The following is a 24,781-nucleotide window of genomic DNA, read 5'->3' as shown; positions in this document are numbered from 1 at the left end:
GGGAGGGGGGGAAAACAGGGTTGAGAGGCCCTAGAGATTAAAATAGAATTAAAATAGACTTATAAAAGAATTTGTAGATAAATTCAGAGACTTTGCCATCCTGATAATATGAAGTATTCCAATCCATGAACATGAAATATTTTTCCATTTATCTAGATTTTCTTTCATTGTTTTCAGCATTGTTTTGTGGTTTTCAATGTACAAGCCTTCTGTTGTTAAATTTATATCCAAGTATTTCATTCTTTTCTGATGTCATTATAAATTGAATTGTTTTTTTCAATTTCATTCTCATTTTGAACATGAAAACAATTGAATCACAATTTTTAAGGCCCCGATATTTTAAAAACAGTTAAACTATGAAATGTATGGTATAATTGAGAAGTTGAATACTGACTCAAAAGAATTTGATGATATTTTAAAATATTACAGTTTTAAGGACAATACTGCTGTGATTATGTTCACCAAAATGGAGTGTGTACACATATCCACATCCCTATGCATATATATACATATTCCTATGAATGTACTATGCACACATACACTAAGACAGTTAGGGATAAAGATACCAAGATGTCTAAGGCAGTGCCCTCAGTGGTCCCCCTGATCTGTCTCTCACTTCAACAGCATTTGGAGGGAACAGACCCAGGGATGCCCCTTCTTCCAGCCTCTGGCCAACCTCCAACCTCTTTACCAGTCATCACCTTCGGAACCACCTCAGCCATCCTCAGCCGCTGAGATCAGCCAACACCTGTTTTCAATCTTAACTTCTATTGCGGGGAAAACCATGAGCTCTCACATTCGTCAGAATTATTCCACCGAGGTGGAGGCTGCGGTCAACAGCCTGGCCAACCTGCATCTGTGGGCCTCCCGCACCTACCTCTCTCTAGGCTTCTATTTCGACCTGAGGATGTGGCTCTGGAGGGTGTCAGTCACTTTTTCTGCAAGTTGGTAGAGAGGAGCACGAGGGCAGGCGCTCAGAGTCTCTTAAAGTCAGCATTCTCTCCAGGACGTGCTGAAGCCTCCCCAAGATGAGTGGGTAAAACTCAGGACGCCATGGAAGCCATCAGGCCCTTGTGAATCTACGTGCCCCGGTCTACCCGCCGATCCTCGTCTCTGTGACTTCCTGGAGAACCACTTCCTGGGTGAGGAGGTGAAACTCATCAAGAAGATGGGCGACACCTGACTCACCTCCGCAGGCCGCCGGCCCCCAGGCTGGGCTGGGCGAGTATTTCTTCAAAAGGCTCAAGAATGACTAGGAGCCTTTGGAGCCCAGAGGCCTTTGAGGGGCCCGCTGCATCCCCTGCTGTCTGGCTTTTGCCTGAGTGTCTCCCTGGAACCTCTAAGCCACCTGGAGCCCTCTCTCGTGCATTGGGCCAAATAGAAACCATAAAGCTTTTATATGTCTCAGATTTCCTTAAAGCTAACACAGGAAGGTAAGAAGTGGATGGGGGTGTAAACACAAAGGAAGTAAGACTATTGTGTAGAGAATGGGAGAATGGGTTGATAGGGACAAGACTACAGGCAAGGAATACCACTTGGAAGCCTATTGTGTTCAGGTGAGATGTGATGGTGACCCTGAGTAAGGCAATGGAGCAAAGTGGGAGAATTTGAGACATATTGAGAGCTGGCCTTGACAGCGAATTGAATAGCTGGGTCAAGGAAAGGGAAGAACCAAAGGTGACTTCTCAGTTTCCAGTTTGAATAACTGAGTAGAGTGGTGTCACTGAGATGGAGAAAACTTGAAGACATGTTGGGAAGGGCAGGTTGGTGGGGAATAAACTTCTGTTGACATTTTTTACATTTTGTCTTTGAGATTTCTATGAGATCCATGAATATGTCAAGTAGATAATTGCCAAGGAGAGATTATATAATTTGGGATAAAATTACATCAATGAAGAGATAATTTTTAAATCTAGACAAATTAATAAGCTTAGTCAGGCAGAGATTAATCAGGCAAACATTTATTGAACCATAACATATCAGTCCATGGATTTACGGTCTAGATGAAGGAGACAAGTCAGTGGTAAATCCTGGGATAAAATATGGACAAAGTAGAGGGTTGCATGTGTTAGGTCGGAGAGAGCCCAGGATCGGATACATGCAGACATGTGATGAGACAATGGACTTCCTCTGGAATTTCTCACAGATCAACGTGCCAGACACAGATACCTGCTTCTTCTCCCTGAATCCACATACCCCCACACAGATACTGACTCATTCCTGAATACCTTGATGACCCCCCTGCAGCTGAAGCTTCCTCAACTGAATACCTCAGCTCATGTCCCCGCCCCTCACCCAACCGCAGTATAAAAAAAGTGCCCCCCTCCCTGTTGGCGTGAATCCACGTGCCCTGTCTTTGGGGGTACGTGGGTCTCCCGGGGACGCAGAAATAAACCTTTTCCTTTCCTTTCTTTTCTGATTCACTGGACTCTATTTCTTGCGCCGCCTCCTGAGCCACCTAACCTAACAGCATGGTGCTGAGAGGCAGGATCACTCTCTATCCTAGCCCCCTCTTCAGTTACAGGGGGATGGACTGTGAATAAAACTCAACAAATGTAAACTACATGGTGTCTGACATATTGTCACAATCTGAATTTTTCAACTTCCTCCAAAGAAAATCACCATTTTTATTGATAACGTCATTCTAGCCTTTTCTTCTCAAAGACTGAATTTTATTTATTTTTTAAAAACTCTATTGTTGAAAGTATTACACAGGTCCTCCTCCCCTCTCCCCCCATTAACCTCTTCCAGTCCGCTCCCATCCCCACCCCCAGGCCCTCACCACCCCATTGTCTGTGTCCACCAGGTTATGCATATGTGCAAGAATTTAAAGGGCTTTAGGCACTGGGTTAAATGTCATGCCCAGCATTTTGGATGCCTTTAGTTTCAGGAACAGATGGGGCCTGAAACTGCTGGTCCGAACAGCCATAAACAAACTAGGCTCCAACTCTCCTTGGTGGGAGGGCCCTGGAAGAGCCAGAGAGGCTGAGGGGAGAAGGCGACCCCAGAGTACATTACCACTGGCTCACAATTCCTGTTTACACAGCCCCTCGTGCCCTTCAAGTTTTCTCCCACCCTGAATGCACAGGCTGAGTGAGCACTGGTTTATAGGCACGGCTGATTCCAATCTCTTATTGTCATGTCTGAATGCTTTATGATGTGCTGAGAAGACCCCTGGCAAAAAGACTGCGGTTAAATGCCTTTTACTATTTTCTTGTTTGTGATGTATCAGGCCAGAGGATGTGTGTAACCTGATCAACCTAGTAAATATTTTAATCCTTTCTATTTTTATGGCCTTCCAGGAAAAATTCCATTTAGGGAAAAAGTAATGACTTTCAGAACAGATTCTCAAACATCCTATCAACATGTTACCAAAAATGGGGCCCAGCCCTGTCAGGGATTTCAACTCCTCTAACGGTGTCCCTAATAGTTTTTGTTTGGAAAGTGTGCGTTTGAGCACTTGGGGAGCAGAGGCTTGGGCAGTGGAGGGGTGGGGGAGTCATGGAGAATGTAAGTGTCTGTATAGCGGAGGGTGGAGGAAGACATAGAGAGGAGTTAAGGGCATTGCCATTTGCTGTTAGGATGCCATTTTCCAGGGCTTTTTAGCCCACTGAACCTACAGGTCTTGCTTGCTACCAGATCTCCCAAAATAGTAACCACAGCTACACTCAGGATCTCCTTTGGTTCTCACAATAAGCCTGTGAAGTACATACACCACATGTTACAATCCCCGCTTTGCACACAGGGGAACTAAAGCTGAGAAAAGCTAAGTGACTTGCTCAGGCCCTACAGCTTAGTGAGCAGCAGCTTTGACCTGGTTGCTTCTACCTCGGTGTCTACTTTGGTTCCTATCCCGTACATGAGCCAAACTACCTTCTGCAAGACCCTTACTCCAAATAAGGTCACATTCTGAGGTTCTGCGTGGATATCTTTTGGGGGGATACCATTCAATCCACTACATTGTGCAACTCTGAATATGCTAGAACCATTACATTGGATTCTTTAAATGGGTGGATTTTATGGTATGTGAATTAAAGATGTTTAAAAGATATAAAACGATCTTTTTTTTTTTTGAAAACTTAATAGAACAAAAACTATATAAAACCGTATAAACGTAGTAAAAATATTTGCTGCTGAAATAAGCCACTCAGCTAAGAAAGATTTATGGAGTATATAAAAGGAGAAAGTGTCCCACCTTTTTCTAAGAAGCCAGCATAATTTTTATTGCAATACAGAATAAAGATAATACAAATAGAAAACAATATACTAATTTTTCTCAAAACATAGATGCAAAGGAGAATGCCGCATGATCGTCTCAACAAATTTGTTAAAAATGATTGAACAAAATTCTACATGTATTATTTTTTAAAACCTTAATAAAGGTTATCTACCAGAAGTTGGGTGACACATTATAAGCACTCATTTTAAAGGCAGGGAGAAAGAGAGAGAGACAGAGACAGAGACAGAGACAGAGAGAGGGAGACAGACGGATGGTGTATCAGTCCAGAGAGCCCAGACTAATCCAGCATCCTTTTACTTTTATGCTATTTTCATCGTTATAGTTCAGGTGCATTACTTGAGGCAGCATATAACTGAGTTTTGTTTTTCTCCAATTTGGCCATCTCTATCTTTTAACAGGGTAATTGGAACATTTATATTTAATGGTAATATTGGTATAGTTGGGTTTAAGCTTATCATTTTGCTATTTATTTTCTATTTGTCCCTATTGTTCTTTGCTCCCTCTTTTGATAGATGGATAGATAGATAGATAGATAGATAGATAGATAGATAGATATAGACAGAAACCGAGGCAGAGATATTTATCTTAGAAAATTGACTCACATGTGTATGTGCACACTGTAAGACCATACATGTTTCTGTGTCCATTCAGACTGCAAAGAGAATCCTATTGCACCAATCACTCAACTTAAGTGTGGATAACAAATGGAAGTCTTTTATGGAATGTTCAAATAATGCTTCTAGATGTGGGTCAATGCCTTTAAGTGAATGAAATTTAAAACAGATTTAATTCACACCAAGTTCAAATTCTGAATGAAAGTTACAAAATCCAAAATCGTCCTTCTTTTTACTCTTTTCTCAGATTATTCCTTATTGACCTTCATTTTTCCATTTTAAAGGAAATATTGTTTTTGTTTAGCCAGGGGAAAAAAAAGTTGATGCAATTTGGATCTAGCCCTGGTGCTCTGAGATAGGGCAGTTTTTTCTGCTCTATGGGCTTAGAAGAGCCTTTTAATGAGTAAAATCAGCCCAGCCAGCTGGTTCAGTGGTTGAAGCACGAGGTCACGGATCAGTTCCCCGGTCAGGGCACATTCCTTGGTTGCGGGCTCCATCCCCAATAGGGGATGTGCAGGAGGCAGCAGATCAATGATTCTCTCTCATCGTTGATGTTTCTCTCTCCTCTCTCTCTCTCTCTCTCTTTCTCTCTCTCTCTCCCTCTCTCTTCCTCTCTGAAACCAATAAAAATGTATTTTTAAAAAGAGTAAAATTATAAAATAATTCAGTATCATAACTGATCCCAATGAGACCTCCTACCCTGAGATTAGATCCTTCGCCTCGGAGAACATTGTATCCTGCACTCTTCTTGCTTCCTTTGGAATTTTAGAACTGAGGACCACTTCAGAATAAGGTTCATAGATAATTAATGCAGCTCCATTTGTTCAGTTGCAGAAATTATCCTCAATTTTTGGTTATTTAATTCTCTCAATAAAATGTAGCTGCTTTTAAAGCACCAGTTTTATGAGGACACACTGTACTTATTGATGCTATGGGTTCCTGTGCATCTCTTCCCAGCTGGCAAACTATAATGACATCCTAGGGATGAGACCATTAGAGAAAGAGACCACATCTCAATATTTACATGGAAAATAAATCCTTTCAATTAATTCTGATTCCAAGCCAGGATGCCTTTTGGGGCATGTGGAATGGTGAGGGGGGGGGGGGGGGGAGGTATGGGGGGTAGACAATCAGGTAAATATGATTAAGAAACAAAAAATTTCTCTTAAATAAAACATTCTGGGCTCTAACACTGCTGTTACTGTTGCTTTGCAATTTTCTCATTTTCTAAACCTCAACATTCTCATCTATAAAATGGAACTAATGTATCTTGCAGAGTTGTTGTGAGAATTAAGTGAGTTCATGATAATAAAGCATATAACTTTTAACAGATGGTGATTATTATTATAAGCCAATTTAAATATCTCCTAAAAAAAAAAAAAAACAAAGTTTAAAGACAAAATAAAAACTGAGAGCCAGAGCAGAGGCCTCTCCCGTTGCTGGACTAGGACCTTGCCTCTCCTTTAGTGCTGAAGCACAGACCGCTCCCTCCCCTGCTGCAGTGAGGAAATCTGCAAGGTTTAAGGAGAAGCCTGACTCATGGAGAGGAATTCGCCTCCACCAGGCTAATGTCCCGTCTGGGGTGGTTCAAAGATTTTGGAAATACCAGCTCTGATGTCCTCTGTAGTTTGCCACTTCACCTCCCACTCTCTCATCCATGACGACTCAACACTAGAGCCTGGCTTGGCCAGAGCACAAAGGCCATCCGAGTAGAAACATGGCCAAGGACATAGGGCAGTGGGAAAAAAAGCCAGGCAGGTCACTTGGGCTACCCCTACCCAAACCTGCACAAAGGGAGAGTATAATGTCATTCATAAGTGGAATGTAAGGAAAACACCACTCTTAGAAATAGAATAAACCGGTGGTTGACAGTGGCTGGGGGTGAGGGAACTGGAGAGATTTTGGTCAAAAGACACATACTTGCAGTTAGAAGTTAAGTAAGACCTAGAGAGCTAGTGCACAGCATGGTGATTACAGCCAACGGTACTGAATTACATACTTCAAAGCTGCTACGAGACTGGATCTTAAACGTTCTCACCGCAAAAAAAAAAAAAGAAAGAAAGAAAGAATCATGTGACAGGATGGAGGTGTTAGCTAACACTATGGTGGTGATCGTACTGCAGTATAAAACATATCAAGTCAACTCTCTGCACACCTTAAATTTACACAATATCATGTGTCAGTTACATCACAATTTGTTTAAAAGAATTCTTCCACCATCTCTACTTTCATTTGTCTCTTAAAACTTTCTAAATATACAGAATAATAAGAGCATCATCCTGTTCAGCAAGGCTCTTTTAAAATTATTTATTTTTCAGATGTCATTCTGGTGGCCCTGTGAAAGACAGGTAAGACAGGTATTATATTATCTACATGGCTAATAAGTAGGAAAGGAAGGATTCAAACAAAGTTCTTCCTTGAAAACGACTCTAAGACTTAAAGCCTAGAGATGAGAAAAATGCTAGCATCCTGGACAAAGTTAAGATTGTTCTATATATTTTTTTACTATACATATATTCTTTATTTTGCATTTTTCATTGAAACAATATATATCTTGGAGGTCATCCCTTAACATACACGAAGTGTTTTACAATTTTTTCAGCTGCATAATATTCCATTGCATGAATGTGTCATAGTTTACCAATTTCCATTCTTTTCTTTCCTTTAAAAAATTTTTTTTAATTTTTAATTGAATTTATTGGGGTGGCATTGGTTAATAAGACCACACAGGTTTCAATTGCACAACTGCATAAGTCATCATCTGCATCCTGCATCCTGGGGTCACCACCCAAAGTCAAGTCTCTTTCATCACCATTTGCTGTCCCTTCTTTGACCTCTTCTACCTCCCCCATCCCCACCCCGGTGATTACCATATTGTTGGGGGCGGGGGTGGATTTGCTTAACCCCTTCACCTTTCCTACCCAGCCCCCCAAAACCTCCTGTGTCCCAACAGCTGTCAGTCTGTTCTCTGTATCTATGATTTAAAAAAAGAAGGAAATCTTAGCTTTTGTGACAGCATGGATGGCCCTGGAGAGTATCATGCTAAGTAAAATACACCAGTCAAAGAAAGACAAATACCATATGATTTCACTTATATGTAGAATGTAATGAACAAAATAACGAACAAAATAGAAACAGAATTTCTGATATGCTGAGCTTCTGTAGATAGCAGGAGCCAAATGAGATAGGCAGCTAACTTTGAACAGCTTACCAACTTGAAAAATAATTGGTGTATAGTGGCCTAACGTATTACATTGTCATATCCTTCTTTTAGCTCTGAATTTCCCAGATCTGCTTAAGTATCTTTCTAGTCCCAGCCAGTTCAACTTGGACAGCCTCTAAATAAAATTAGAGTAGGCACTTTGTGTACAGGACTGTTTGAAGCACAATGCTGACACCTAGTGTACTGACTGCATATTTTCCTTCATTCTATTTTTTACTTCTGTCCCTCCTTTCCCTACGTCCCTCCCTCCATCTGTCCTTCCTTCCCTTTTTCCCTGCGTCTTTCCTCCCTTTCAAGAATGGCTGTTTGCAGAGGCATAGATACATGAAACAGACTGACAGCTGTCAGAGGGAGGAGGAAAGGGGAACTGGATGAAAGATGAAGGGATTAGCCAAGAAACATATACACGGAACACATAGACACAGACAACAGTGTGGTGATCGCCAGAGGAAAATGAGGGTGGGGGCTAGGTGGGGGTAAAGAGGGGGGAATGGAAACGGAAAGAGACTTTGCTTTGATGTTTTATGGAGTTGTACACTTGAAACCTGTATGGATTTGCAAATTAATGTCACCGATAAATTTAATTTTTTTAAGTGAGTTAAGATATACCAACCATTGAAGATCTACAACACGTTAAGCATTGCGCTAAGCACTTTAAACATATTTATCTTCCTTAACTATAAGTAATTCTTTATGATCACCCCTATTTTGCAAAAAAAAGAAAAGAAGCTTAAAGAGTTTAGTCAAATGCCATTACTGCAAAAGTTAGGGTTCAGATGCAGATGTCTGACTCTGCAGTTAGAGCACTCAACCCCTATTTTTAAAGGAATCATGTTTTATTGGGTGGTTAAGTTCGTTTATATGCATTCACTTGTAGCACATATTTACACAGACTTCCCCCAAGACTATTGCTAAGAGTTAATGTAGGAAATGTGACAAATCTGAGGTCTGCAACTGAGCCAGCCCTTTTCTTGATTTAATAAATGTCTGCAGCAAGATGTCAGCCCTAGAGCTATCCACATGCTTGTTCTCATGCTCTCTCCGAGGGCAGGGGAGACTCCAGAGTCTCTGGGTAGGTTCTGGTGACCTCTGGTGTTTCCAAAAGAACACTTATCCTGTGAGCAATATACAGTGCAGTGTAGTTCTGTGTGGGGGGAGTGTCTCTTCCCTCAAGTTGTCTTGTTTCTTCTTCCAGACTGAGTGCTCCGAGAACCCAAAGCATGCGCCTTTCTGTTTTGAAGGCAAAAAGCTTGGCATATAGTGGGCCCTCAATAAAATGCTGAATACATTAATGAGAGACTGAGAATCTGTTATTTCTTTTCTAAAGTTTTCTATGCACCTGTTACTTAGAATGTACAGTTATTTGAGTACAGTTGCTTAGTGCCTGGTGTTAAGATTATGGTTGAGTACAATCCCCAAGGGAGCTGCTTAGCTTCTCTCTCAGAAGACATGGTCCCCGGGGTGTGACAGTGCCTCTCCCTGAGAACTTTCAAGAGGAACTTTTATGTCCCTTTCTCTTCTCCCTTCGCTGTTCCACTGTTTCCAGTCTGATAGTAAGACTGTCAGCTCTGTTCATGCAGTGGGAGTAGAACAGTGGGAGGGGTAAGGAACAAGCTTTTCCGTCAGTTTGACCAAGCATAACTGTCTGCTCTCGGGGCTTCACTTTTGGATCAGCCTGATTTTAGACTTTGGACTTAAATCTTTATAATTAGTAAACCGGAAAAGAGCCTGTCAAAATATTTTTAGACTGGTTCTTCTACAATAGTTTTACTCCCCACTTGGCTAGTATATAGTGGATCAGAGAAAATACTTTGAATAATTTCAATCTTCTTAATTTTATTGAGGCTTCTGTCCTTGCCCGGCATATGGTGAATCTTTGTGATTGTTCCACATGGGCTTAAGAGACAATACATTCTACCAATCAGTTTTATTTGGTTAATAATATTGTTCAAGTCTTCTACATCCTTACTCATTTTCTCTCAACTCATTCCGTCGTTATGAAAAAGTTCTTCTGAAATATCCAGCTATGATTGTGAATTTGTCAACTTCCCCTTCCCATTTTATCAGTTTTTTAATGTTGTATTTTGACTTTATTAGGTACAACAGAGTTAAGATCCTTATTTCCTCTTGATGAGTTAACGGATCATCATAATGAAATGTCCCTGGTTACCCATGTAGATCAGAGTATATTTTACATGACTAACACAGCCACTCCTCTTTCTCTGGATTTCTGTTTACATAAAATTGGATCTCGCTTTTTAATCCAATCTGACAATATCTACTTTTGATTGTGGTGTTTGGGCCATTTTCATTTAATATAATATATTCATGTAAACAGCATTTTTTATAGTTGTTTCTATTTGTCTCATCTGTTCTTTGTTCCTTTTCTCTTATCCTGACTTTTTTGGGGTTCACTGCAGGGTTTTGTTTTGCTTTAATTATTTCCATTATTGGCTAATTACTGTTTGTTTCGTTATTCTGTCTTAGCAATTGCTAGTTTACAATATACAGTTTATCTTCAAATAACACTTTACCACTTCACATATCCTGTACTAGTAAGACCCTTACAATGCATACTTCCCATTCCCCACTCACACTGATACTTCTTGCATTTTACTTTCTACATATGCTATGAATACCAACTACATTATTAATATTTTTTCTTTAAACAATTTTTTAAGATTGAACAATGAAAACATCCTTTTTATTTACCATTTCCCACAGTCTCTTCTTTGTGTGGATTCAAATTTCCATTATTTTTTCTGCTGGGAAAACTCACTTTTCTTGTAGTATTGGTCTACCGACAATGGATTATCTCACCTTTTGTCTGTGTTTAACTTCAATTTTAAAAAGCCTGTTTTGGGGTCGAACATTTTGTGTTTACAACTTTTTTTCTCCTTTAGTACTTTAAAGACATCCTTCCATTGTGGTATAGCCTGCATAGTTCCTGGTAAATCAGTTGTCATTTTTATCTTTGTCTCTTTGTACTTATTTCCCCCACCCCCTCTGGTATAAATTTTCTTTGCATCAATCACTTTCAGCAATTTGATTATAATGTGCTTTGCTGTGTGTGTGGTGGCTGTGTCTCAGTTCCCTCCCGAGAAAGGAGCCCCACCAAAAAAAACATCTGACTTAGAAAACCATGGGGCTGGCATCCTGAGACCAAAGGGCTGTGGTCAACTAAAAAGCCACTCTTAAAGGGCCAGCACTCAGGGCAGAAACAGCCAGTGAGAAGTGTCCAGACTTCATGTGCAAGGGTTTTATTTGCTAATCTTGAAGCACAGGCCGGAGGGGCAGGAGCCTGATGGGATACAACGCAGGGTGGTGACCTCGGACACTTACCTTCAGCTCTCCTCTGCCACACCCCCAAATGCCAGAATCTCCCAATGGGGAGGCTGCCACCCAGGGGAGCTCTTCTGGCTTCGGTGGACTGGACAGCTGATATCCCTGGGTCCCACAGGATGTAATAGGAAAGACAGTTCTTGGCCACCAACACCCCCAGGGCACTACGAGGAGAAGAGACAAATACACTGGTCTTCCTGAGAAAGAGGCCCATTTGCTTGTCCTGGAGCTTTGGCCTGAGGTGTGCTCTCAGGAAACCTGGCCAAGAGCTTGCCATCTTGCCTCCCTTGCTACAGTTAGCCATTATCTCCCAAAAACGAGAGTTATGTGCTCGTCTGGTTTTTGCGAGTCCCTGGCTCTGGTAGCCAGCAGGGCTTACACTTGCAGACCCACAGGGCTGTATACATTTGCATTCAGTGGGGCTTTGACTTATGAGTGTCCCGACTAACGAGTTTTTCGAGATACGAGCCTTCTCTCGGCCGATTTTTTGCTTTGAGTTGCGAGCTAAAATTCGGATTATGAGCCAGCTTCAGATACCCCACCGCTAGTTGGCGCAGCGAACGTCACAGTGAACAGCACATCAGCCCAGCATCACGTCTCACTCGTTCATTTTGATTTGACATACGAGTAATTTGAGTTACGAGCTCCGTCACGGAATGAATTAAACTCGTAAGTCAAGGCCCCACTGTACTTTAAAAGCTGCTCCCTGTCTGCCCTTCAATCAGCCTGAATTAATCCAGGTGCTGACTGAGATCCTCCCCTTTGGGACACTGACAGGTCTTGACACATCCTCAAACTAAAATAGAATAGGTCACTTGGACAATCACAAAGGTTTGAGAAAGACCAGAGCTAGAGCAGGGGAGAAAGATACGGTTCAACTCCTAAACAAGGCCATTCCTTCAAGACTGGGAGAGGTGGTCATATCATCTAATGCATAGAAACCAACATAGACATGAAACTGGACCACTATCTTACACAAAAATTAATTCAAAATGGATTAAAGACTTGACTGTAAGAGTAAAACCATAAAACTCCAAAAAGAAAATATAGATGGTTAAGCTCCTTGACATCAGTCTTGGCGATGACTTTTTGGATCTCACTATAAAGCAAAGGTAACAAAAATAAACAATATGTAAATAAACAAGTGGGACTACATCAAATTAAAAAGCTTCTGTGGAGCAAAGGAAATCATCAACAAAATGAAAAGGTAACCTAATGAATGGGAGAAAATACAAACCATACATCTGCTAAGGAGCTAATATAAAAAATACACAAAAAAACTCATACAACTCAAAAAAAAGATAATCTGAAAAGTAGGCAGGTTTGAATATTTTTTCAAAGAAAACATACAGATGGCTAACAGAAACACGAAGAAATGCTCAGTATCACTAATCAGGGAAATGCAAATCAAAACCAAAATGAGATCATCACCTCATACCTATTGGAATGACTATTATCAAAAAGACAAGAAATAACAAGTGTTGGAGAGGATGTGGAGAAAAGGGAACCCTTATGCATTATTGGTGGGAATGAAAATTGGTGTAGCCACTATGGAAAACAGAATGGACCCATTTCTGGCTATTTATACAAAGAAAATGAAAACACTAACTTGAAAAGATATTGTCACCATGTTCATTACAGCATTATTTACAATCGCCAAGATACAAAAACAACCTAAGAGTCCATTAATAGATAAATGTATAAAGATGTGGTAAAAGCTTCCAGTTATAAAGTAAGTCATGGGGATGTAATGTACAGCATGGTAGCTATAGTTAATAATACTATATTGCATATTTGAAAACTGCTGAGAGTAAATTTTAAAAATCCTCATCACAAGAAAAAAAAATTCTAACTATATGCAGTGATAGATGTTAACTAGACTTATTGTAGTGATCATTTCACAATATATACGAATATCTAATCATTATGTTGTATACCTGAAACCAATGTCATATGTCAATTATACCTCAATAAAAAATCAATGATATTCTTTATTAAAGGAAAAAACATTGGTTGATAAATGACCATAAAACAAAAAAACATGTATCCCTTCTAAGATCATGTGTTAAAGAAACTCAGATTGCAAGTGCTGTTTAGGATAAATTTGTCCTCCTATACACAAAGGAACCCCATTCCAGGAAAAAACTAAAAATCCATTTTTATTAATGATTTTGAAGGTAATATAAACAACATATTTACATACATGTTTATAAACATTTACATAAAACGATTTTTCCTTTCTTTTTAAAATATTTTTTTCATTTGGCAAAATATTAAAACATTACTTATTATAAGCAATAAAACCCGTTACCATTATAAATAGTCATTTCTTCCCTTCACCCTTTTCCTTATATTCGATACACTTAAAGAATACCTAAATTGACACTGGCATTTAGAAGGACAGTGAACTAAAGCAGTATGATTAACAGTAGGACTGCTGTTAGGAAATAATGCTAACATAAATACTCGTTAAGAAATACAGTAATTGCATACTTACAGGTCTTAGTCACCCTGATTTATTGCAATGAAGGAGGATGGAGAAACAGAGAAGGAGAGGGAAGAAGGGCAAGAAGGTGACTGGCTTCTTCAGGGTGTAAGGGTTGGTGCTTTGGGGGGATGGCATAAAGCACCCTGGAACACCACTACAAGGGAGAACATGCCCAACACCATCCCTGCAGGCAAACATGGAGTTGGTGTGTGAAGGATATTAAATCTCCTGAACTCTTTTCCATTAAAAAAAAAAAAAAAAGCCATGGGTAAGGCTACCAAGGAATGAAGACTGTCTTCAGCCAGAAGCCACAGGCTCAGAGCTACCTTGAAGAAGTTTCTCCCAGGCACAAGAGACTACAAAATGGGCTTTTGTTGTTAACATGGGGGTGGCAGGGAATACAAAAAAAGGAAAGGAAAATGGGCACAGGTCAGGGTCTCTTCTCTTTATATCACTATCTTTTATTTTAGAGGAACTGTCTTTTTAAATGTCAGGAGATAATAAGGTTATGGAATTAAGCCACTAATACCATTATATAATTACCTGTCGATGAACTAGAAGACGGAAGGTGTCAATGAACTAAAAGTGGATAGAGAACCAGATAAATCTTGGCATTTACTGCTTTAGTTCTTAAATACATAGACTATAATGAAAACATACATTATCTTTTTCCTAGGAATAGCCAATTTGTCTTCAATTGATTTTTAAATTAAAATAAAATATTTTGACTATTCGTTTATTTTTCTTATATTCTTCATTTACAAAACCTCATTATCTTCATTTGAAAGCACATAACTCTTCTTTGAACATGAAAAAAATCCATGCTCAAAAAACTCAGTATCTCTATTTTGCTACACAATCTGTTATTTTCTTGAGGGTGTTCTAGGCTGATCTGTAAATAAGTACAGCACTTGGAAAAGGTTTATTCTTTAAGAATATTAAGTGCTGTAAGCTCTCTTATAAGAGAGGGAAGTAAAGTATATGTCCTTATCACAGTACTATGCATCTTAAGCAGAAAGACTAATACTCAGTGAACATAATTCCACTTCCAAATGTCTAGTTTTCCTAGAGGTAGCAAAAAATAACAGTGTAGAAACAAGGAAACCTAAAAGATTCTAACCAGAAAACTGTTGTTAGCATGTAATATTGAAAATACTGTAAAATTTCTGCTAACATATATTTCTCTAAGCTATTTTATAACAAGAGTAACTTCAGTCAGATGAGTTGGTAACAGAAAACTACAGTTATTATAGAGAGACATCTCTTCACTTCAAGAGGTAAAGTTTCAAGAATGGACAAAGGAAATGTAGTTGTAACATATAAAACAGTGGTTCTCAACCTTCCTAATGCCGCGACCCTTTAATACAGTTCCTCATGTTGTGGTGACTCCCAATTTCATTGTTACAAATTGAACATAATTAAAGCATAGTGATTAATTACAAAAACAATATGTAATTAGATATGTGTTTTCCAATGGTCTTAGGCGACCACTGTGAAAGGGTCGTTCGACCCCCAAAGGGGTCGCGACCCACAGGTTTAGAACCGCTGATATAAAAGCTGTTACATGCACTGACCCAAAGTTCCTTTAGGTAATAAACTAGTAATAATTTAAATATTACATAATTACTTACATTTCTATTATCTAACAAATTATTTAAATCTCCATTTCAAAAATAAGCATAAACAAATGTGAAATTCAAACCTCAAAGGGAAGGTAGGGGAGGGTGTAAGGGGGAGAGATCAACCAAAGAACTTATATGCTAGCATATATAGGCCTACCAATGGACAACAGACAACAGGGGGGGTGAGGGCAAGAGTCGGGGGATGGGGAGTAATGTGGGGATAAGGACACATATGTAATAACTTAATAAAAAATTTTAAAAAAAATAAAAATGCTTTTATGCAAAAAAAAAATAACTTGTTAATAATGCAAAGTCTCTACATTACACTTAATATATAAATTACAACCAAACAAATTTTTGAATCCTCGCCTAAGGGTTGTTTGTTTGTTTTTATTGATTTGAGAGAGACGAAAGGGAGAGGGAGGAAGAAACATCGATGTAAGAGTGAAAAATTGATCAGCATGCCCCCACCGGGGATCAAACCGGCAACCTAGGCCTGTGCCCTGACTGGGAATCTATGGGGCAACCTTTTGGTCACGCGACGACGATCCAACCAAGCCACACTGGCAAGGACAAAAATCAAACAATTTTAAAACTACTCTCCTATAAATATCTGAGTGGAAACTGATATCCTTTAGAGATTCAATCATAAACTCTATGCAAAACAGCTTGCTTAAATTTCAGTCTGCTTAGTTCAATAATGTAAACATTTAATTAAAAATTACTTTTGTTAAGATAATAAATGTGACCATTTTTAAAGCAGCAAAAATTGCAAGTCAGGTACTGAGAGGTACAATATTTTCCTAACACAGAAACAATGATGAGAACCAGAAATTATAAAATTATCTGTGGCAATTACGGAGATTTAACTGAAAATTTTTAAATGCTAAAACATGTACCAAGAACTTGCAGGAATTGACTAATCTTATAAGAGTCAGCAAATTAACCAACATCCAGAAATACACTGTCCAATACAAGTACTTAACATGAATAAGAGGCAAAAGTCATTTCTAAACGTTAAAAAGGCCAAGTTGTACTTTAATATTTTGGACAAAGGAATTGCTTAAGTGGCCTACTGGTGATGAAAAATATGTAAGCTTTTAAAAAGATGTAATTTTTCAAGCTTGCTTTACATCAAGTTATCCTGAGATTCTCCACAATTAACACAAGAAGTCAGCTTCCAGTAAAGACTTTAAAAAGATATTCCTGATTTTTAACCACTTTGTCTAACATTCCTTACAGAAAAGAATTTATTGTTCAGGAAATGGGCCAGCTTCCTTGACACATTTAAAAAAATCATACTTGGTTCTTACACCAGATTTTCAATCTGCCACACTGAGGTACTTGAAATGCCAAAAGCCTGGACTTTAGTAATAAATTAGGTAGTTTTATTTGGATGTAATATGCCTAAAAAGTATAACTTTTTTGAAGTAACATAACTTGTATTTACAAATGAATATTTACTTAAACAGACCATATGCTAATTCCAATATGCCACCACTGGAGATTTGGGGGGAATTTCCACTTTAGAGCAGTTTAATATGTCTCAGAGAAAGGCAGACTCATTCCTCTATAACTAACATATTTTTCCCCTAAACCGTATTATCCAATCTAATCACCCAAGTGACATCTGACCATTTCTCACTGACAAATACAACCTCAAAGGTCAAGAAATGTCCTGCCTTATATTCAAAAGAACATGGCAGAATCTAAAGGAACCACAAGGCAACTACATTGGGGAAAACACTCTGCATACACTATCTGGTATTTTTGCTTAAAAAGTTATGAGATGTTCAAGATATTACTTTAGAATCTTTAATGCTTTTTTTCCTGTGGGAAAATATTTGTGCATGATAATCTTAGGGTGGCTCTATAAACTTGCTTAAATTCATCTATGTTCTATCTCAGAAATCTAATCAATAAACCTAGTAGGGCACATAAATCACAATTGTACCTGGGAAAACAAAAGAAACTGATAACATGTGCCTAAAATGAATATACATTTCCCATACCTTTTTAAAAAACAACATATAAAAACCAGTACTTCTAATTCAAAAAAGATATCAAAGAAGTTACAATGCACTAACTTTAGAGTTTATTCAGTTTATAAACTCCATATTCCTTAATCCTTAATAAGATCACAAAAAGAACTTGAGTTAACAACGATCACAGAATAATCTTTGGGGAAACTATCCTTACAGGCAATGTTAGGAAAGGCTAATCTTGGTCTCTGATTATAAATAAGCAAGTCCTGGTTTAAAAAAAAAAAAAAGAGCAAGTTGGATTGAATTAGAAAATAATCTATAATTTTGCTTCAACTAAATTCCATTTTAACTTAATTTCTACCAAAATACCCATTGTGTCCTTCTTAACTCATTTGGATAATCAGCCAAAAACTTTTGTAGAAGACAAATAGATAAGATAGGAAGATTTCCATATATTTACCTTGCATTTTTACTTTAGATTTTTGGCCTTAAATCTGTCCTTTGTTATGAAATGGAGCTAAGAAAATTAAATTTAACATGGATGTGTTTATAAGACAAATTAAAATAGTCAGATTAAAATACTTGTTTTAGAACTTATCCAAAATAATTCTTTAAAAAAATCTTTCATATCTAATAAGCATACTAAGTAATCACTTATTTCTCAATCAAACGTGGCTTAGTTTGTCCCAGAAACAGACTCAAAGATAAAAAGCTCATTTGGGAGGTAATTCCAGGAAAGGTTAATAAAGAATGGGAAGGAGACAAAAAAGAGGCAGAAAATGTTTTTAAAACACATTTAAAAATTTCCTGCTGTGAGCAATGAGGTCCAGTCCCACCGGAAACCCCAGGAGACCATGGGAAACAGGCCTCAGAGTATTACCAGTAGGGCAAGAAAGCTGCAATTATTATCCTCCAACGCTCCCATCCATCACTGGCTGATGGCTGGCTCCAGTGGATTATCTTCCTAGCACTTCCACTCTGCCCTGTGTGCAGACGAGAACATCCAAGGCAAAGCCGCAGGTGCTTGCAGCACACTTTATGCATGGACAAGAATGGTCAGTCAGGTATCTGCTGCAAAGTCTCACCGTTAGTAAGACTCACAGACCAAATAACTTAAATTTCATTTTTCTCACTGTTCCATTACAAAGAAGCAGTGCATTTTAATGATGCAAGCCATAGAACAGAATTTTAAGGTCTAAAAGTAAACCCCCCAGCAAAGAAAATGGAAGTCTGTAGAATCATCAGTATTTCAACATACCAAAAGAAATCTACTTTTGTCTGAATTAATCAAAATAGACATTTACATGAATGATTCCCATTTTTATTGAAGTTGCAAAACCCTTTTACTATTCAATTCAATATGGTACCTCAAAAAGCCAGCACCAAAAACAAAACACAGAATAATAATATGGCATATAGTATTTGTAACACACAGGACTGAAAATTAGAGGAGCTGAATTCTTGTCCTAGCTCTAATACTAACTAGCCATGTGAACTTACATAAGTCATGTTATTTGTATGGGCCTATGTTCTCCATCAGTAAAAGTAAGATAATAATAATGTCTAGCTTACTTACTGTTTAAATTAAGAGGAAAGAAAAAGTTGTGAAACGTTTTAAAAGTACAATGTATTAAAAAAAAGTACAATGTAATAAATAGTAAGATATTTTTATTATGGTCATAAAACATCGAAGGTAAAAGGCCCTTAGGAGTCACAGTATTCAATTCTAACCCATATAAATAAAGACATTAACTCACTAGAAAACAGCAGTGATTTATTTCAGCAACTCAGTAGCAACTCCCTGGCAAAGCTGAAAATGGATTCTAGTGCAACGTTCCTAGCGCTCCCTAGCATCTCTCCACTTGGGATTTGGCTGGACATGTCACAGGGCAAGCAGCAAAAAGGACCTCTTATTTAATTATTTTTAAATAACAGTAAACACCATAGGATATTGCAAAATATGAGCTAAGAATCATGGGCATTGGTTTCAAATTACCAGATCACTTACATTACCATTCATTTCCTTTGGCATTACAAAGAGCATAGGTATATTAAATTCTACCATCTTTTTAAATTAGTAAGAAATTTGGTTTCCACAATTAAACACTGAAAATGGGGGAGCCAATTAAAAAGTGTTTCCAGCCCTAACCGGTTTGGCTCAGTGGATAGAGCGTCAGCCTGCAGACTGAAGGGTCCCAGGTTCGATTCCAGTCAAGGGCATGTACCTTGGTTGTGGGCACATCCCCAGTAGAGGGTGTTCAGGAGGCAGCTGATTGATGTTTCTAACCCTCTATCCCTCTCCCTTCCTCTCTCTAAAAAAATCAATAAAATATATATATTTTTTAAAAAGTGTTTCCAATTAAAAGGTTTATTAACATGGGGATAAGGACACATATGTAATAACTTAATCAATAAAAAAATTTTTTTTAAAAGGTTTATATTTTCCTGTCCTTTAGAAAACACTCCATATAAAGATGGCTTTTTGTTCTCCTTCCTTTAAAATTCAGTTCATCAAAATTGAACACCAACTAAATATCTATTATGTGTTAGATTCAAATGGGTAAATTTTAAATGGAAAAAAAAAACAGAAAAATTTCCATTTATAAAATTGTTAAGTTAAAAATACTTTTATTAGATCTAGTTCAACAGTCTAAATATTTAATTTTTAAAAATTCATACAACTCAGTGTCATATCATTCTAGTTTTTTAGTTTTCATCTTTTCAATACTTTTTACTTAAATGTATATAACATCACATTCAGTAATTCAGAGAATACCATGGTCAGAAAAACTAAAATATTTTCCAAAAGTTTACATTGACAGATTTAAAGACCAGAACCTCAGTCATAGTCATAGTCTAAAACACTTGGCTTTCAATAGCTTCTCGATAATGGTATTTATATTCTCTTTGGTTTTAATATTAGGTTTAATATTAGGACAGAAAAAATATGCCTAGTATATCTAGTAAAGTTACAAACCTTACTTTTCAGTATAAAATATGTATTTGAACATAATTTACAATTTATATGAAAAACCAATTGCATTACATTATGGCTTTCAAAATCAGGAGAACTGGCATTTAATTTTTTTCCATTGTTTTTATAGGATGATTGGCCAAAACTTTACGTTAGAATTAAACACACACATACACACACACACAGAATAAATGTGGGTACAAACCACTCTGGGATCACTGTAGGACCCTTGGACAAATGTCAGGCCTAAAACCCTAAAATTCTTCACATAGTTCCCAACAAGCAGACTCTATCAATGACAGAGTCTAACTCATGATAAGCTAACTAAATCCATCCACAAGAATGACTATCAAAAGGCAGAGGTCCCAGTTGCCAGCATTGCTCGAGGGCAACTTTACCAAATGATGACACTGTGACATGCCATGCAACTCTATTTGCAGGTAGGAGGAGAGGAAGAGCGTAGAGAAAAAGTTATCCACCAGCTGCTGCTCATTCCCCTACCATTTTGACATTAATAGGTATAAAAAAGAGCAAGCTCCCTCAATACCCTTTTTTTTCCTGCTAATGATATGGCTGTTTTAGATTGAAAAAGCATCTGTGTTTAATAAAGATAGGTCATTTATTCAAAGACCACTTAAATTATTTTAGTAAATGGGAGAACTCTACCTTATATTTAAATATTGTAACTAAACAAAAGTACATTAATTATCCTAAGTGTCCAATGTTCCACCACTAATAATTAACAATCATCTTATCAAGTTATAATATGTGTTAAAAGTTAGTGTTAAATTATCAAAATCAATTTTTACTTAAAAATGACTTCCCTTAAGAGTTTTATACAAATGAAAAAAATGTTTCATTTTATTTGTACTAATTCTATTAGCTTTTTTCAGCTTGGTAACCCATAATTTTAGATCTATACCACAATATACCCAGGTGATACTGATGCCGAGAGTACAGGGATTCTACTTTAGAACCCTGATCTAGCTTTTGTTTGAATACTTCCAATGATTTTATGAGGACAAAGCCAGCCACTTTTCATTTAGAAATCCTCATAAGGAACATCAAATATGGAACCAAAAACTTTCATTTCTTACAATTAATTTTTCCATCAATAACAACACAGAGTAATCCTATTCCTTCTTACATATGGCAGTCACTCAAATCTTCTCCAAAATAAACATCGCCAATTTCTTGGACTGCATCCCACTTACCACACCACTCAGGCCTTTCGCATTCTGGTTGCCTCCCTGTGAACATTTAACTCATAATGTCCCTCTAAACATGTGGCACATACAATTTAACAAATAATGTAAACGTTTTAGTCTAAATATCAGAGTACATTTGGTTTATTACATCTCCAAATCAATAATAGTTTTATAACTACATTAGGTCTTTCAGCAACTATATCACCGCACTTCCCAACTGCCAATCTATGGACTGATACTTGAAGTTTTCAGTGATCTAGAGTAAATGAGAAAAGAACAGTGTAATAATTCTTCCATAGACTTAAAATTTTTCAGGTTAAATAACTTTAATTCTGAGTTTACGTCCTTCCTAAATATTGGGGAAAGGGAAAGGTGTAAAGTGATGGTGATAGAAGTCTTTACATGGCAAAAACAAAGTCTCACATTTCACAATCTCTCTTAAATTATTGGTCTAGTGTCCTAAAATACTCAGGTAAAAAGGTCCATCTGATCCATTCTTTTTTTTTTTTTAATCCATTCTTTACTACCATCTAGGTAGTTAAGTGCTTGGAAAAATTTATATAATTTGCAACAACCAATCACAACCCCCACTCATGACACAATTTATGGCAGCTAAGCAAACCTCCAGTGGGCTCCAGCAAATAAAAGGGCATCAAAGTGTTTTTAACACGAGTTCCTATTTTCCCTTACCCACTTCCCACTTACCTTTATAATCCTAAATAACACTCAAATCCAGCAAACTAAACTACATCAAATTAAGAGAGGGTTGGGATGATACAACCATTTGTTGCAGTTTAAATTACTAGCCAATAATTTGAACTACAAGTGAACTACACCATCTAGGGCAGGGGACAGCAAACTACCAGCCATGGACCAAATCCAGCTGTGTCTTTTGGGTTTAGTGGAACACATTGTCTATGGCTGCTTTTGTACTACAATAACAAAGGTAAATAAATAAAACAGAGGTCATTTGGCCTGCAAAACCAAAATATTTACTATGTAACCCTTTACCAAAAGCATTTGCCAACCTCTACTCTAGGGTAATGAACTATTTGCTACCAAAGAAAATTTTTGAGACCTACAACAATAACCATTAATCAACTCCGGGTGCCTGTACCATTCATATTAAAATATCTAAATATAAACATTGGACTATCTGAATAGTCCTTTATCCTACTCTGTATAAAGACTTGTTGCCCACCCAAAATGAAGAATTTACTTACCTGCTCACTGAGCTAATCTTTAACATACATTTCTCAAGAACTCACTAGTGAAATAGTGAAGAATCCATGAATACACTGCTCTGTGTAATCTAAGGTTTAAAAAAAAGTTGCAAATAACTCAAAGTAAAAATAAAGAAGAAACTATATAAAACTACATAATAATTTCATTTACATTTTAGATTTGCAAATACAAAACACTGCTAAAGGCACTTAAAGTAGAAAAGCTTAAGTTCAACAATTCAGGTAATCTTAACCACATTAAATAATACATATTAATTTTCCTTTTCTATTAAAAATGACTTTCATTTTCATGTATGTAGAGTTAGAAGAAAAAAAATAATACTTCTAATCTAATTCAATCATGTAGCTTTAAACATATGTGACACCAGAATCTCTAAAGAGTAAACTCACATTAAAGTACTTTGAAACTGGAAAGTGCTTAAGAGATTACTTCCACATTTTACAAGTGAGAAAGTTTTGATACAACATGAAATATCTATGGTGAGAGAATTAATTGGTAGCAGAGGCAGAGCTAGAACCCAACACTCAACTATCGGCTTGGGACTCTTTCTAGTTAATGACTGAGCATGAAAGACAAGCTCATATTCTAGGAAAGGGATGATGTTGAAATATTCTAGAGTTTTAAATGTACAGTAAACATACTAATAAGGCTACTGCCCACTCAACCTAGCAACCCTCTTGTGTTTTTTATTAAACAATCAACTATAACATTACAGAAGGAAAAAACTGATTCATTGTAAAACCATTCATTAATTAGAATGATCAAAAGAACAAACAAATATTTGCTTAACAAACTGTCAAAGATTTAAAAAATAAAAATCAATAGTCAAGAAGAGCAGTATGAGTATTCCTATATTGCTAATTTGGCACAAACTTTCTGAAGGGTAATTTGGTCATATTTTAAAGAGCCTAAAAAGTTCTCAGCATCTAAACCAATTATCCCATTTCCATGAATATACCCTAAAGAACTAGTCTAGTACAGAGTTCAAATTTCACATACAAAGATGTCCATCTGCTATTATTTATAATTTTGAAATATTAGAAACAATCTAATATTCAAGGAGAGAATGGGTTCAATTATGGTATATTCATATAACAGAATATTAGGCAGTCATTTTTTAAAAATCACATTTTTAAAGATATGGGGAAGGACTTATAATCTTAAGTTATAAAAGTAGGATACAACTATATGGTCAGTATAATCTCAATATTGTTATTATGCACACACACAATCACATGTACACACTCATACATATAAATAGCATAGACAAAGACAAAGAAAATACAAAAAAAAATTAACAGTATTATCTCTGGATAGTAAAATTGCAGACAATTTTTTCTCTACTTTATACTTTTCAGTATTTTCTAAATTTTCCATAATAGTCATGTATTAGTTTTATACTCAGAAAACATTAAAAATTCATTCCATAGTCAATTTTGAAAATTTTACATTCTATATAGTAAATAAGGAATAAATATTTATAGCACTTAAAAATGTATCTAAATTATGGGAAATAAATCAGTAATATGTTAGAATATAATTTCCACATATATTTAGGTGGGTAATTTTGAATCCAAAAGCAGCATTATTTTATCTCAATTTTTGTGTATAGAAAGTTGATATTTAGTAAATAAGAAATGCAATTTTTAAATAAAATTGGTGCAAGGCATCTAAAAATTGTGCTATTCTGGTATATCATTGAAGATATAAATGTTCTCCAATGTAATGAAGATACCCACTGTTAGATTAAAATAGGTATAATCTAGTACATGCATGGTGGCCAATAATTACCTAACTGAATACATTTTTTTCCAATGTCACTAGAATTGATCTATGCTAC

General features: G+C 36.9%; 1 long non-coding RNA gene across 1 annotated transcript; it reads right to left on the bottom strand.

Moving 5' to 3' along the window:
- Positions 1 to 5,751: 5,751 nt before the first annotated feature.
- LOC106724751 lies at positions 5,752 to 24,187 on the bottom strand. Its single transcript, XR_001360591.1, has 3 exons — positions 24,177 to 24,187; positions 17,510 to 17,515; positions 5,752 to 5,832 (listed from the first exon to the last, which is right to left on the bottom strand). It is a non-coding gene; the product is annotated as an uncharacterized LOC106724751 (long non-coding RNA).
- Between the last annotated feature and the right edge of the window lie 594 nt (positions 24,188 to 24,781).

This window comes from Myotis brandtii, unplaced genomic scaffold (assembly GCF_000412655.1).
Source record: "Myotis brandtii unplaced genomic scaffold, ASM41265v1 scaffold953, whole genome shotgun sequence".
In the NCBI taxonomy this organism is placed as follows: Eukaryota; Metazoa; Chordata; class Mammalia; order Chiroptera; family Vespertilionidae; genus Myotis; species Myotis brandtii.
The sequence above is the reverse complement of the archived record's forward strand: the minus strand, read 5'-3'. Positions and strand labels throughout refer to the sequence as shown.